Consider the following 16,345-nt stretch of genomic DNA (forward strand, 5'->3'; position numbering starts at 1 on the left):
GTCCTTAGATGGCTCACTCATCAGCTGTGTCAGGAAGTTATCTCCCACACAGTATAGAAACCTCTTAGACTGTTTCGCGTCTGCTGTGTTGTATTTCCAGCAGATATATGGTAAGTTGAAGTCCCCAGTGAGAACAAGGGTAGTGATCACAAGACTTCTTCCAGATGTTTGCAGAATATTTCGTCTGCCTTTTTGGCCCGGCAGTCTGTTCACCAGGACATCTGCCTCATTAGCCTTCCCCCTAAATCTTGCCCACAAACATTCAACCCCGTCATTGCCATTATTAATCCCAAGACAATCCAAACACTCCCTAACATACAGGGCTGTCCCACCACCTCTCCTTACTAGCCTATCCCTTCTGAAGAGTTCGTAGCCATCCATTGCAGTGCTCCATTCATGGAAGCTGTCCCAACAAGTTTTGGTGATAGCAACTCTCATAGCCCTCCTGCTACACAGTGGCTTCCAGCTCCTCCAGTTTGTAGACCATCCTGCATGCATTGGTGTGGATGCACTTCAGTTGAGTTAGCAATCCTGCCACCTTTTTGGAAGGAGAAGCCTTAACTCCTGTATAACCATTAACTGGGCACTTTGGTGACTTTGATGACTTTTACATGACTTTCACGTAAACATTTCTATATTAAGGTAAATAGGTGAATAGAGACAGAGCTCTCAAAAAACCACTTGGATGAGCTCCATGCAGAGAGCTGTAGGAGGCCATGAAACAGCTAAACATTTTATGTCTATTTTTTCAATGCAGTGTTTCATAGTGCAAATATGTTGGTTAATGTGTCATAAATACCTTATGATTTCTACTGACTTTGACAGATAAAAAGCAAGGGAGCAAATCCTATTTCTGAATCATGCATTGATAAATATATGGCTATATCAACATTAAAAAAAAAAAAAAAAAAAAGAATTACTTGAAAGGCCCAGAGCATTTTTGAAATTAAGTGATTAATTCCTGAAAATTCTCACACATGTAGATACAGAGATACAAAAAAAATTAACCTGCCTGATAGCGTTTCCTTTAAGCAATTGTTCATAAAAATGATATGTCCTCCTGCCATGAGTAAAAATGGACTGACTATTAAAAAAAAAAAAAAAAAAAAGTATTCTGCTTCATTGCAAAGCAAGGTTGGAAAAAATGAATATAATTTTCCCTCCTCTCTCATATTCATCCACACAGTTTTTGTTCAGTGAGTATTTTTTTTGAATCCTATGGTTTTAGCCTTTCTCCAAGCTTCCTTTGAAGAGTGCCTTGATCCCTCTGTAGAAGGGTTAGTTTTGTGTATGTGACATATAAAACTATCTGAAAAATATTTGAGGCTACTACCAAATTTGTTAGATCTCAACTGCTGGTCTAACTGTGAACAAGTTTAGGCAGGATATATTCATTCTTTCCTGCAGTAGAGCTCTTTCGAGCTCAACATCTAGCCCTAGTTGAAAGCCACATGTCAAGTTTTTCATGACCTCTTTCCTTCAGTCAGCTCTAACAGCAAAGCACATCTACCATTCGGTCCCTGAAATTAAAATAAATAAATAAAATATAAAAATGTCTGCCCCTTACCTTGCAGCAAATATTGTTGTTGTGATGCAGGAGTAACAAAAGAATCAAATCTTTTTTTGCTGTCCACAGAGCTTTGAAACTTTTTCCATGTTAATGCTTTAAACACTATTAAAAACTATCGGAAGTTCAGTCCTTGAAACTGTTCCACTCTGCATAGAGTACAGAAATAGGCACTTGACAGAAACAAAGAGAGATGATGTATGATATGATACATGACATATAAATTACAAACATAAAGGTGATTAATTCCTGCTGAGAAGTTACATAAATTTTAATCTTTCCTTGCTCCAAGTACTACTTAATATAAGTAGTACGATACTGAATGGGTGCTCTTTATCTCAAGATAGTGTCCTAACGAGGGGGCAAACTGTCATGCCTCCTCACATTTGAATATAAAAATGTGTTTACTCTTTGTTAAAAAACAAAACAAAACAAAAGAAAACCTGCATCATGAGAAATTGATAAATTTTTGTACAGTATCATCAGTCTGCAAAACAAATTGATCCCAGTTTTTCACTTATTGAAAAAAGACAAACTATGAGGTGTTGGAGAAAAAAAAAAAGAGATATAAAATGAGATAAATGTCCTTTCTAACAAATTTAACAGGACATGAGGCATAAGAATGTCATAACAATTTTCATAACCATTTTGAATACATTTGTAGATTTCTTTCATGGCCACCTAATTCTTTCTATACATCACACAGACATCTAATTATCAACATATAATTCATCTAATTTTTACATCTCCAAGCATGTAGCTTGTTTTTTGCAACACTATAATACTGTAATAAGTGTAACATATATTTGAAAGATGTTTCTCCAGGACTAGTACCAATCATTCAATTCTCTTCTGCTGGAGTTTTTAGAAAACAAGCTGATTACTTACAATCCTAAGTGGGGACTTTGAACCCACCTGTTGAATCCTGTTTGAAAATTTTCACAACAGACATTTCATATGCTATCTGCAGGATCTGGATTTGCTATAATATTTTACAAAGTATCAGGAGTTTAATCTTTTTGTTTGTTTGTTGGTTTTGTTTTGTTTTTCAATGAAGTTTTCATATTTCCATGAAAACCTGGTGCCCAAAATAATTTAAATGACATGTAGCTGATTTAGTTAGCTGCTCTACAGAAATGTAGCACTTGGAGTCTTGCCCAGAGTACAGCAGAGTGTTATAGGTATTAAAAAAAGGAGAATTTACATTTGTAAAGAAGTACGTATTTGTCTTGACTAATGTCAATTTCTCTTAGTCTAACTAATTGACTAATGTCAATTTCTCTGAACATACCCTGTTAAACATACCATTAATTTTAAGATTCAGAGTTCACACACAAACAAGGAGACATACATATCCCTACTTCAACCACATATATATAAATATGCAGGGATATAGCACAATAAGAAAGGAATAGCATCTAGTAAGTGTACTTTTCAAAGCATTAACAACTCTTAAACCTATCCAGACTGCTGCTACTGGTAGGTAGGTTGCCAGTCCTGCATTTGCAAAGTAGGTACAGCATATGATTTTGGAGCTCCATTTTCCCACCAGTTTCCTCCAGGTGGATACAGGGACCCAGGAAGCCTGGGATGCTATGTCATGCTGAGTAGCCAGACCTAGCACTAAATTGTCATTCCTACCTTAATGCAGCTTCTAACCTAAAACAATGTCACTCATACACAAACATTAAAAAAAAAAAAAAAATCCAAGGTACCCAATATGAATATTTTCATATTTATTATACTTTTGTGGCCTGCTTATTTGAAAAATAGTAAGTACAACATAATATGTACTAAAACATAGTACATACAACAAAAAATAGCCTCCTAGGCTTTTGAGCAAAACAACACAGACATCATCTCAAAGGTGCCAGTGTTTAAGATCAAAGAACATGAAATACCTGCTGCATTTCATTACAGCAGGCCTGATCCTAAACTGATGTTCCCTGTGGTTGTAAGTATCCTGGAGGGTAAGAGGCAAGTATTTGAAAAAAACAGAGGTGAAAGGAAATACTTGCCCTGCAATAACCAAATTATTTTTTATAAGTCTGTGAGTATCAAGAAAGGTTCCGTAGACATAATACACCCATGAGTCTTCTGGAGACTCCCTGATTGAGCCCTGCCTCACCATCACTACTTCTGTATGGCTCCTAGGATAGCTCACAGTGCTGCGGTTGTTCCCCAGGCAGACACCTTTTCCTACTGCAGGTGGGAAACCTCCTGGAAACCAGAGGGTTTCTGCCTCTCTGCTGATACTCCTGAGACAGCTTTGGCTAAGCCATATGATTGAGGCTGCTGGTGGGACCCTCCTGATGAAATCTTCTGAGCAGAGGAACATCTCGCCACTCTGTCCTAACACCACATCTTGAGAAAGGACTTAAAACCCCGCAGTCAGGTTAACTCGAAAACCTCTTGTTTGTTGCCAGCCCTGTTATCAGAAATAACAGAGCCTTGCCAAATTGCTTGAGAGGAGTCTGAATAGGTTTGACTTTGCTGAGGGGACACATTTGTTTTAGTTGGGTAACCAAGAAAGCTTAAGACACCAAAATGAAATGTAACACCTATCCATTTGAGCAGGAAGAATAAGTGCTCAGACCCTTATAGAAATGCCCCTGAATCTTCTACGATCCAACACTTTGGAGAAGACAGGAGACACATAGAAAGAAAAGCAGATCCATTTTCTAATGGTATTCTCAAGTATAAATCTGCATCTCTCTGTGTTCCATTAAAATCATTGCACCGTATGTCACAGTATATATTTGATCACGTTTGCACGTATGCATTTCTTAACAGATCTAGGAATCATTAGGTATTATACTAACTTGTATTTAGACAAAAAATTAATTACTATTTTAAAATAATAACTACATTGCTGTTTTCTCACTTTTGTGTATGTAGGTATTTGAATTGCCCCCCTTAAGAAACAGAATAATTTCTAATTCACTATCAGAAGCTTTTTAGTATGACAGGTATATTAATATTCCTAACTTGGAAAAAAGTCAAACAAGGCTGTCATTCAAAGACATTTTAAAAATAATTCTCTGCCCATATCAGGGCCTGGGTAGATTTACATTCATTTCTTCCAAGAGGGGATTGTAAAGTGGCAGGAATCCTATGGCTGATGTATCTGATAAAATACACGATTTATAGGGAGAGAGGAAAAAAAAAAAAACGAGAGAGAGAGAGAAAATAGCGAATGGAAAAAAATAGGGAAAATTATCTTTTGTGTAACATTTCTCTCAGGTTTCTAACTAAATGCTGCATACTGTAGAGAGCAGTGTGTTTTAACTTCTATCAACTATTCCACAAATTACTTTTTTCTGTCCTTTTATCCTTTTATAAAATTACATCAAACATTCAAACAAGAATAAAATATTGGATTTTAAAGACAATAAATAAACAACATAATAGTGAATGGTATTCTGCAAAGAGCAGTACATGAGGACAGCATTCTGTCTAATTAATTCCTTCCCAAGAGCATTGCTCACAGATTCAGAAATGTTTAAGTTTAAGCATTTGAACATCACACTTGAATTGCCATTCTAATAAAATGGAATAATAGACTTACAAGTCATTGAAGCAGTTGAAACTTCATTCATATTTGTAAAAATTGGGAGGTTAGGTGAACATAACAATAACACTAGAGAATGTAAATACAGAATTATTTTAGAGTCTATCTGAAGAAAATGAGAGAGAACCTGAGAAGTGTTTGTGGACTCTGTAGATAAAGCATCTTTTAATTCATTTTGCACACCTCAAATAAGATCTCAAATTCTCTCTGATCTTGCTACTTAAAGGCCATAACAATTCCATCTTCTATGTCAAAGTAAGTATTTAGGGCACTGATCTTAGAAACACCTGTAGGAAAACATTTCATGAGTTATCCTTCTAAAAGATAGAAACTACTTATTTGTTGAAGCTTCAATGCCTATTAAAATATGTGTGCATTCAGGATCTAAATCTATTTGTATTGTTTTTAAATTGCCCCAAAATACAGTTTTACAATAGGCTACAACAATTACTAATACTTCTGGGAAAAAAAAAAAATAAAATCCCCAAAACAAATGTTCAGCAAGGAAACAGACTTGAAAGAATGCAGGCTATTATTTTCTTAATATTAACTATATTTTGATTTTAACTGAAGATTACCTTATTGATTAAATTAGAAAAGAAATTTAAGTTACAAGTTCATAGCTCATATTTTAACTAAAATGAGTTGATCAGAGTAATCTACCAATGCAACAAAGCTGTGATGATAACCGTCTACATTCCTTTATTAATTTAGTCTGGTGTATTAGATAAACTAATCCCAGACTTTTTATTTGTTGATCCAAATAAGAACACTTAAGGAGGTGTATTCCTATTACAAGAAAACTGAGCTGCTCACTCAGGGATGGAGCTGCAATGTTTTCCTATAGTTCCCTAAGTTTTAATGGTCAAGACAAGACTGCAGAGTGCAATATTTGCCCTTCAGTCTTACAAGCACAGATAATTGTTGTGCTGCCTGTATTGTGATGTCTAGAAGCATGGAATATATAAAAAAAATCCAAGTCCTCCAAAGAGGTTTCAAATCTGGATCATAGCCAGACGTAACAGTGAGTGAAGTAAGCAGATGGAAGAATCAGGGCTAGGATAAGGAGCAAGTTTTTTCCTGGTAAGTAGTAGTCACAGTGTAACACCTGCCTACTAGTGTCCTCTGATCACAGCAAAAAACTAAGTGTTAGTAGTAACAAACCCTGTCAAGCATCATGGTTTTGCAAAAAGGAGTAAGCTTATAGAAACTAAGCACTGCTTGTATCACAATTTCTAGATTATTTCTTTTAAGTCCCTGATTCATAATAATAATAAAATATATTCTTTGTCAGATGAAAGTCAAAAATTTGAAAATTGTCTTCTAGAACTTCAGCAATTATCCTAGAAAATCACCCACTTTTCAAACTAGTCTTGTAACTACTCAAGGATAAGACATAAATGTCAAAGTAAAGGTAAACTGAGGGGTGTACATCTACTCATAAAACAACAACTAAAAAATGAAGTTCAAAATAATCCATTAAGAATAGAAATTCAAACTAAATTTTTAACTGTTTTTCCTCCCTGTATTACTATAAGTCCTTCATTATAAACATTGAATTTGTTTTGATAATTAATTTTAACAGGCAAGCTATACAAATCAGTTCAACAGAGTTAAATACTATCACATTTGCACGAGGAAGAGGCAATGGAAATGACTTCAGTAACTCTTTAGGGGCAGAATAGACTTGCTGTTTCAAGTAACAACACTTACTGAATTCATTCTCCTGAAATGTATAAAAACCAAACTAACCTTGAAAAGGTGCAATTTTGACCCATTTCTTATCTGCTTGGTTACTGTTGTCAAAGAGACAAGGTGACTTCTTATTCTTTTGCAGTGACTGAAAATGTGTTCTTCAGAAAATCTTTCTGTAATAAAAACATTATGAAAAATCTATTCCGATTCTTTGTTTGCTGTATTTTATTTTTTTGTTAATAAAGCGGATAATTTCAGAAGATACTAGTTTTAAAATGAATGAGAATTTGCCACAGGACAATCTAAAAGCAATGTCTTTCAGTATTTTTTCATACACAAGAAGGATTAAAAAAAAAAAGACTACTTTTCTTTTGAAGACAATGCCAATACTGAGACGGATAAGCTTAAGTAGGAGCCAAGCTACAACAGTGTTCAGACCTGCTTTAGAAAAATCAATGAATACAAAAAATGTGTAGGTGGAAACCTGCATATGAAGAGCACCGAGGGGTTACTGAATATCAAAACTGAAGGAGTAATATCAGGAAAACACTGAAGTACTTGAGAAAACAATATCGCTAAATGAGTATGTCAAACTTTTTCTCATACCAGTAGCGCAGGGAAACAGCTGCCAGTGCATTTTTTGAGAGCAAGATGAGAGGGCAGATTTTTTCATTGACATGTAAAAATGCATACATTTAAGTCAGACATGAAATGTGGGGCCCACTGAAAATTTGGTTTTATCTGAGACCTACCTCCTGCAAAGAAGTTTAAAAATAATTCATTATTAGTTTATCTGTGTAGGATGATGAAACAATTTAGCCTATTTCCTTCACTCCTTTCTGAAGTGTATCCCAAAAGAGAAAAAAATCCGGTCAGATGAATAATTTGCAATTTTCTCTCATCACTGGGAGAGATCAGTTCCAATCTGAGACAAGCTGAACTAATACCAGTTGCACCCATTTGCTACCCTAGGACTGCCAATATATTAAACCAGTTAATAAATTATTAATTCATTCAAGGCTTCTATGTCTGGAAATTATGAGGAATATTAATCTAAGTTTGAAAGAAGTGTCTTAATAGTGGCGATTAATTTTTAAATTGAATTGTATATTAACAGCCTGACCTTCAGGTCAAGAGGTGCTCACAAGTCAATTTAACATGGAAGTCAATGGGACAGTTGGCACGAAGAAGTGCTACTCAATCTAATGACTGCAGAACTGATCTCCATCCATAATAATATTGGCTTTGTACAACTTTATGGCAAAAATGATGTGATTCAATGAGCAGAGTTAGGCTGTAGGAGCACAGAGACTTATGTCCTGCTGCCTCTGCTCACAAAGGATCACTGAGCTGGTGAGGCTGGACAAGACCTCTGGAGATTCCCTAGTCCAACCAACCCTGCTCAAATCAGGATGCTCAGGACTGATTTTGTAAAAACTAGCTAGGTTTTGAGCATCTTCAGTGATGAAAACTCTGAAACTTCCATAAACAACCTCTTCCAGTGTTCAATCACCCTCAAATTCTTACATGTGCTCAGAAAGTGATCTTGGAGCGATGTGATCTTGTCAGCTTTTACCCATACTACCTGATATCTGTTTGGACTATAAAGTGCTCAGAGCATGAACCATGAACTTGCATGCACAGCAAGGGTCATGGGAACAAAGAAGTCCTATGAGAAATGCAAGCAACTATCTGCCTAGAAGATCATTGAAGTTGAAGGTTGAAGGGAAAACAAGACACATCCCAAATCAATACATAATATGGTGTTATAGAAAGTCATTTGATTATTTCAAAAGTTTTTTTTTTCTAATGACAATAGTTTTTTTTTTCCTTTTCCTCTCCACCCTATCAAAAAAAAAATCATTTCAAAATCTCAATACGTCTTTATTTAGCATCTTTATTTATCTGGTGGTATGTTCATATTTATTTCATTACCTCTTTAATAACTTTGGGGTGAAAAACAATGGAGTAAGCAACATCAAGTCTCAGCAGGAGAGCTGTGAATCAGAGGCACTGATTTATAAAACACTGGCTGATAAGGACAAAAGAATAGGTGTTACTGTCTTCAGAGACAGCAACGGAGACCCTGGCTATGACAAGAAAGAAGACTTGCAAATAAAGAATATTTATGAGAACAAAATATGATCATAGCATGAAGGTTATAAGATTTCAATCATTTAGGTAGAACAAAACCAAAATGCCTGTCCTCGAATGAAGTATCTCAGACTAATTAAATAATCTGCAGGAAATTTCCAGCATAATTTAATTGTATATGCAATCTGTTTCTTTTTTATGTATGTTTATAGCTACACAATCAGTTAGTAAGAACCATTTTCCCTTTGAATAGTGATAAAAAATTCAACGCCTCTGCCAGTCTAGTGAACACAGTATTTCTTTCATTTCCAACTATCACATAACAAGGCAATGATAAAATACAATATCTTTCCCTCCCAGCACATGCAAATACGTTTCCAAAGACAACATCAGACTCATTTGACTTCTGAAACTTTTTTGTCTGTTTTAATTCTCTATATGTTAACACAGATCTCTCAGCTGAGCAGTAGGAGTTAAATGGTGCCTGTCTTGTTTCTGGAGGGTGAGGCAGACTTCTTCAAAGTGAGTGCAACTGCTCATCTGAGTTTTCCCCAGGATAAACCGAGGTTCTGTGATCTTGCCCCAAATACTCTTCGATACTGTGGACTTGACTTACAATTTACAAGACAAAAATCTCGACTGAATTTTCTATCTTTGAATTAGATTACATTAGATTTAGGTCATTATATCAGCTGAAGACAGCCCTCTTTTTTCCTTTTTTTTTTTCTTTTTTTTTTTTTTCCTAAAAAGTCATCTGAGAATGGACCTTCAGCATCAGTGACCTGGCAACATAATGTAGTCCCATTCTGTGAGTTATTATTGATGAAAATACCTGTGAAGAAATGTTTTTATAGAGTTAAATGTACAATAGTAGCATGACTGAGCATGAAGCCATATTCTGAGAACAATGCCAAAATTGCACAATAACATAATTCAGCCTCCTTGAATGCACTTTTGTTTAACATATCCCAATTCCATAGCAGAGCCCATCACGTGCTTTTAATCACACATGCACCAATTCTAAAACAATGTAGGCAAAACTGAATAAAATCTCAGTGATGGTTCCTTATGAGGATGTTTCGCAAAGGTATGGTGGTTTGAATGCTTTTTTGCCACATCAGCCAGAGAGCACTCTGGGTGTAGGGCAGACAGAAGGGTTATCAGCCTCTACATTAACCCTGGTATTCAATGTTTGGGGTATTTATATAGCACTCCAGAATGAACATCTGAATTTGTCACTCACCTCAGTGCGACAAGACTTCTACCTCAACATATATCCATGATTAGATAATCTTTCAACACAACCAGCTTCTAGAAGCAATCTGAATGGTTTTTGCAGCTGTGAAAAGCATCCAAAGCAGGGGGTATGGACTAGTGGGATCCTGATCCTCAGCACCCTCTAGAGCAGGGGACACCCTGTTCTTCCAGCTGGCATGGGGCAGCAAAATTCAGCAACTCTAATGAACTTAAAATCTTGGTAGCATGACGGAAATAAGACATAACCCTCACCCAACTAAGTTCTAAAAAGCATTAGGCTTGCTAAGGTAAAAAAGTTGAGAATTTGGCCAGTTCAGTGCTTCGGTACTACTTGCATTGCTAAACTGAACAAAGTGTAAATCTTTTCTTTTCTACAAAGTTTTGTTTATACTCATCTGCTAAGCAGTGACAAGCACTGGGTGAGATTATGCATGTATTATGTTAGAGTTATTCTCTCTAAAAGGCTTTAATTTTATGAAAATATATCTACAAAACATGTAACCTTTTATAAATTTCCATAGTGATCTCTGTGTGAAAATATGATACTCCTAACTTCAGAAGTATTTATTAACTTTCATGACAAAAAGTCTTTGCAATCAAATTAAGCACATGAATTTTGACATGGAAAGGTGATTTCTGTAAGAGATGAGAGAGATGTGAAAACAAGGTTCTGAATGGACATGCTGTCACAGTTTTATGGGAAACATGAACAAAACATTCCTAGAATAATAAGCTTTCATTTTATCTTTTATAAGTTCATACAATATTCATCTTCTTTCCCAGCTACATTGTGAGATCAATCTCAGCAGCACTGTTAGTTCATATGAAATGTAAAATGAAACTGATTATAGACATGAAAGAGGAAAGCCTCATTTCAGTCTAATCCAAAGGAAATGAAAATGCAAATAACAAGGAAAAAGAGAATTCATATATTAGGTCTTTTGTAGTTTGTTAATCTAAGATATCATCTCAGACAGACCAGTAAATTTTTACAGATATTTTAATTGTAAGGTAAATCACTTAATACTAAATATTATAAAGGAAAATGGAGATAGTGGAAATTCAAATTCAGTGCAAGATACAGGCTAATCAACATTATTCAATGCAGTAATGCTTAGTGCTTTCCAGTGAGGCTTACCAGTCGGTATGGGGTAATTTAAGGTAGCCGAGCACACAAACTAGTGCCACAGTGATGGAGAAGTACTCATTCCAAACACATGCAGTTATCAGGCCACTTAATTTGATATTCTTCAGAATCCCTGCCACCCAGGCGCTGTGTGCTGCGAGGGTTTCAGCAGCAGTAATTCACAGTGTGAGCTGCGCATTTCTCACATTCACAGTAAGAGATATTTGTACTTTTGCTATCTTCCTAGTGCCAGGCCAAACTTAAAGGATTATTTTCTGATAGGACATTCTGTGCAGTTTTGTTTCTGTCTTCTTCTGTCTCCTTTTGTGGGTGTTTACTGGTATGCAATTTACATTTGTATTTTTGTGGAAAGAGGCTATTGTTTACTTATTTTAATGGATCTTACCAAATTTATTTTGATAGCTCCTCTCCCAGAACTTGGTACCTGGGGAAGTTTTTGACCTCCAACAAGTTTTCCTTGTCTCATCTTAATCAACTCTTGAGCATCTAGCAAGACCCGCACAGGAAGTATATAGTATCAAGGTTTTTCAAGGAAAGAAAAAAAAAGAAAGAAAGAAAAAAAGAAAAAGATCATATTTAAATACCAATGCAAAGAAGATCAGGAGAGAACAAAATGTCTCCTGCAATCTCTTAAACTCATTGTAAACTATACTATGCAGATGAAACCCTCTCTTTCATCTCTCCTTCCCTTCTGAAGGTTGCATTTATTTTTCAGTAAAGTCATGGAGATGATTTTCTTCACATCCAAAACTGATCAGATTTGACCTCTGCAAGACCTATTGCCAGAACAGAAATCCTCTATTAGGTTGAGAATGCTGTGTATTTCCCATGACTTTCTATTCTAACCAGCTATGTGTTTTACAAAATTTTGAAGTCTACAATTAAACAAAAGTCTATTTTGAAGCACAAATGGCTAAAACTATGGATGGTTTTGGCCTAATTTGTTTTTAATTCTTCTTTGGTTTCGTAGCAAAATAAAATAGGTGTGTTTTTCATCAAAACACTCAGAACTTCAAGGACTTGGGAAAAAAAAAAAGTTTCACACTGAGTCTGATGTTTTAGCCTTTCTGAAACAAATGTTCTCAGAATCTGAAGCCAGAATTTGGAAAGAATTGTATTAGTAATGATACTATTGCAAAACCAGGCTCATAAAAGACTTGAGTGGCAGTAGTTAATACCAGAACAAACTTTTTGTGACTTTTTGTTGAAATTTGCAACTACAAAGGTTAGGAATTTTCATTTTTTTATCCAAAGAAAGAAAGGACTGGGGATCCTATGAAGAACATTTAAAACTCCCAGAAAAAGGTAGTTAAAGCAGCTAAGAGACTCTGGAGGTCTAACAATGGCAACATTAGCTATTGCAACTTTTTTAGGCAACTAAGGGAATAGGCATTTTTTTTTTCCTTTGAATTTGGTCTTAAATTTCTGAATTCTACCCAGGACCTAGCTTAACATATGTCCTGTGGTGAAGCTTATTTTTAGTGTCTAGAAGCCTCATGTAAGAATAAGGCCGTTGGGCAGTTGACATACTAAACAGAAAACAGTGAAAGGAAAGAGGTATTATGCTTATTTTAAAATTGAAAAAATAAGAGATGGAAAAGTTAGCATCCAGTCACACAAGAAGTATGTGCCAAAGAATTAAATTTTATATATTCTGAGTTCAAGTCCAACACTATACACACAATTACAAGATAAGAGAACTCCACTGCTGCATAAATAATCATAGGTAACGGATATATATATATATATATTTCCCTTTGGCACATGTAATAAATCATTTTTCACCTGAGGAAATTCACTTATCTGAAAACGGGGCGTACTGAAAACCCAGGTAGAATTCAGTTACTTTTTTTACTGACACCCTAGTGTTACTGTAAGAAAGATTGCTTTCCAGCTACGATATACATGTATTTACCAAAGTCTCACACCTCAGCTTACTTATGGGTTCAACTTTACTCCCAGAAGTATAGTGACTTACAGGCTACTGTGTTTACAGGCTCAGATTTAAAAGAATAATAAAAGGCATTTGTGTTGTATTTGGTGAATGTGTTTCATTATATGCCGTTGTCACTATTACCCATAGGAAATCCCTTGTATTTGACACTATTACATTCACACTTGGGACTGGCTCATGCCCTTCTGGGTTGAAACCCAATGGAAAGGACTAACAAAAAGATCTTGGAGAATCACACAGCTATTTTCAGGCTCCTCAGGGGCCAAGAAGAAAATCTGAAAACTTGCCCACTCAGCCATTCGCTGGGACACTTGCTCTGACAGTGCAGCTACTGGTCTATCACTGTAAGACAAAACAAAGTTATTGAGTGTAGCTGCTACAAAAGAACCGTATATGAGTTTTAATTTCATCACAATATATTTTAAAATCAAGATGAAAACAAACCATGCATTTCCATTAGTGTCTTTACTACCCTAAGCCCTGAGAACATGAACCAGTGAAGATATGATGGCAACACTTTATCCATATATAATATGGTTTTACCAGTAAAAAAAAAAAAAAAAGCATACAGCTATTACAAGTACCTTAGTAGTCCCAAACATAGTTCATGCAGCTTGATTTGTCTACAACATATTTTAAGGAGATGCTCTGACTTGTAGGTCCTTTAAAACAGAATTTTGTGCCAACCAGTTATTTAGCATGACATCTACCTAATACCTACTGTTAATGTCATCTGACTTGTACTGGTAATGAGCACTTAAAAAAATTCTTACCAATTAATTATTGGAGACCCCTAAGAAATAAGAAAATAACCCCCCACAGGATCCCCTTCCCCCATCTCTCAGAAATACTGCATCTATCAATGACACACTTTCTGACATATTTTTTAAAAGCTGTATTTTTGGCAGATGTCCTAGTGTTGTACATATATTGTGATAAGCATGAAATTTCTTAGAAATTTAATTTTAATGATCAGAAGCCGACAAGTGGAATACTATGCTAACATAATGGCTAGAAACTCTAAGTTGTGAATTGGTGACCTCTTTAGTAGAGTAGGCTTTATTAGGTCAGAGGACTCGGCAAAGAAGAGACTAGGGAAACATTTAGGAAACTGAAAGATAAGATGTTATGTCTTGTTATTCCTATTTTTATCCATTTGCTTTCTTCCCCACTTTTGAACTAAATAGCAAGACAAAATGCAAAGGTAGGCCTACAGAGAGAAACAAGTCTACTTACTATCTTGCTTTCTTTCCAAGTACCTTAGTCTCAGTCCCATCTCTTTTGACTTTTGTAAAACCAGACAGCCTGCTCCTAGCAGCAGCAGGGCTCTCCTCAGAGAAGAAGAATTCAGAAGAGGATACCATTGGCGTAATCTCCGTCCCACTGTGAAAACCTCTCAGTACCTTCCCATTCCAAGTGCCTTCAGTTTCCTTCTCATCTTCAGTTGTCTGTCCTAATGGATCTTGTATTTCTATGTGTATGTTCTCCACTTCTTTTTTTTTCTTCTTTTTTCCCTTTAATCTCAGTTTTGTGAAGCCCCTGTCTTACCGAGCTTTATGGCCAGGCCCACACAACAAAGCAGATGAAATGACTTGCAGGATACAGACGTTTGTAATTTCTCATTTATCTCTTTCCCTCTTCATGTACCCCTTCCACTTGCACCTTCCTCTGACTGGAGGACATTAAACAAGTAACTCTGGGAGAACATGAACCCAAGAATTCTGGTTTCCCACAGACTTATACTGAGACCGATAATGAGCTGTAATTGAAACTTTTGTCATTACTGAGACATTTATACAGTCTCTCATCCATGTGAATCACTGTTTAATAAAAGGTAAGTTTGTGTTGCAGCCTTTGGGACATTTACAGGATCTCTCAGCTCTACCCAGCTGACTATTTTCATGAAATAACTTAATTATATTCGAAATAGATTTGGTGGAAACTACCCAACAGTTTCAAAAGTTATTGGAGAAGTAAAGGAGACACAGCCAAGCGTGATCACATAAAGGACTGTTTCCATAGGAACCTAGAGTGAAAACAGACACAATTTGTGAAAAATTTCATTGCAGTCACTTTAATTGAAAATTTAAAAATATCTGATCAGCTTTAAATCACATGCTGCAACACATGACATTTCTCCTACCTTCCCCCATTCTGTACCCAGTCTGCAGACCCTTGCTTTCATACGTTCATCACTCCTGTATCCTGCAGAAGCACAAACTACACTTCTCAAAGTCAGGAGGTTGCTCAGCCTGTATTTTGTCAATCTTCCCTTCAGATGGAAATTATTTTTTTTCGGCAGTGCAAACTTCTCAGTAATACATGCCAACTGCTACACTCCACTGCTTACACACGTGTTAGGCATATGACAGAACAAATTAAACAGAGAGCGCACAGGAGCAGCGGGTTACAGTATCACCTGCCTCTGAGTGCTTAGGCAGAGCGAAGCACTTGGGATTGGAAATATCACTTTGGCAGCACAGGTTATTTAGGGTTTAAGGCCAAGCAGATGGCACCCCGAATGAAGGTGACCAGAATCTGTCAGGTGACAATAAGTAGATTTTATAGAAAACACACCACCGCCACCCCTCTCTTCATTACATCCTCTTCAGTATTCATTGCTCACCTCAGCTGTGATACTAGCTCCCGTCTCTTGTGACCACAGTAACCTGCATTAAAAAACATGCCCATGTACAATACAACTCAATAATCTGAAGTGCGAGACCTCAGAACGGGAAACCACTGAGCCGTCTGTGTACATTCCTAACATCGAGATCTTGGAAGTAAACGGCTGTGTGTTGTTTTTCTCTCCACTACTTGAAGCCTGTTACTGGATCCTTCCTTGTCACAAACCAAGCTTCTGACCCGTCCACCCGTTACATGCCGTCCTTCTTCCTCAGGATCCCGGGCAGATATTACCCCATTTCACAAACCCCACCGGCACATGGCAACTTCACGGTGCCCAGGCAGGCAGGGCTCCGATATCCTTGAACTCGGGCACTGCTGAGAGGAATGGGGGAACCTTAAGGGGTGGGCATCTCTCCACCCCCGTGCTGCCCC

The 16,345-nt window shown here is 36.5% G+C and overlaps 1 protein-coding gene and 1 long non-coding RNA gene across 2 annotated transcripts in view; one reads left to right on the forward strand and one right to left on the reverse strand.

The window, feature by feature from the left end:
• MAGI2 (membrane associated guanylate kinase, WW and PDZ domain containing 2) overlaps window positions 1-16,345 on the forward strand; it is an 817,299-nt gene that overhangs the window by 20,532 nt on the left and 780,422 nt on the right. The gene's annotated exons all lie outside the window — the stretch shown is intronic.
• LOC308190252 lies at window positions 5,726-15,724 on the reverse strand. The gene is made up of 3 exons (XR_013947030.1): window positions 13,573-15,724; window positions 11,717-11,817; window positions 5,726-9,759 (listed from the first exon to the last, which is right to left on the reverse strand). It is a non-coding gene; the product is annotated as an uncharacterized lncRNA (long non-coding RNA).

The sequence above is a fragment of the Anser brachyrhynchus genome (genome assembly GCF_964034855.1).
Source record: "Anser brachyrhynchus genome assembly, chromosome: 1".
Taxonomy (NCBI): domain Eukaryota; kingdom Metazoa; phylum Chordata; class Aves; order Anseriformes; family Anatidae; genus Anser; species Anser brachyrhynchus.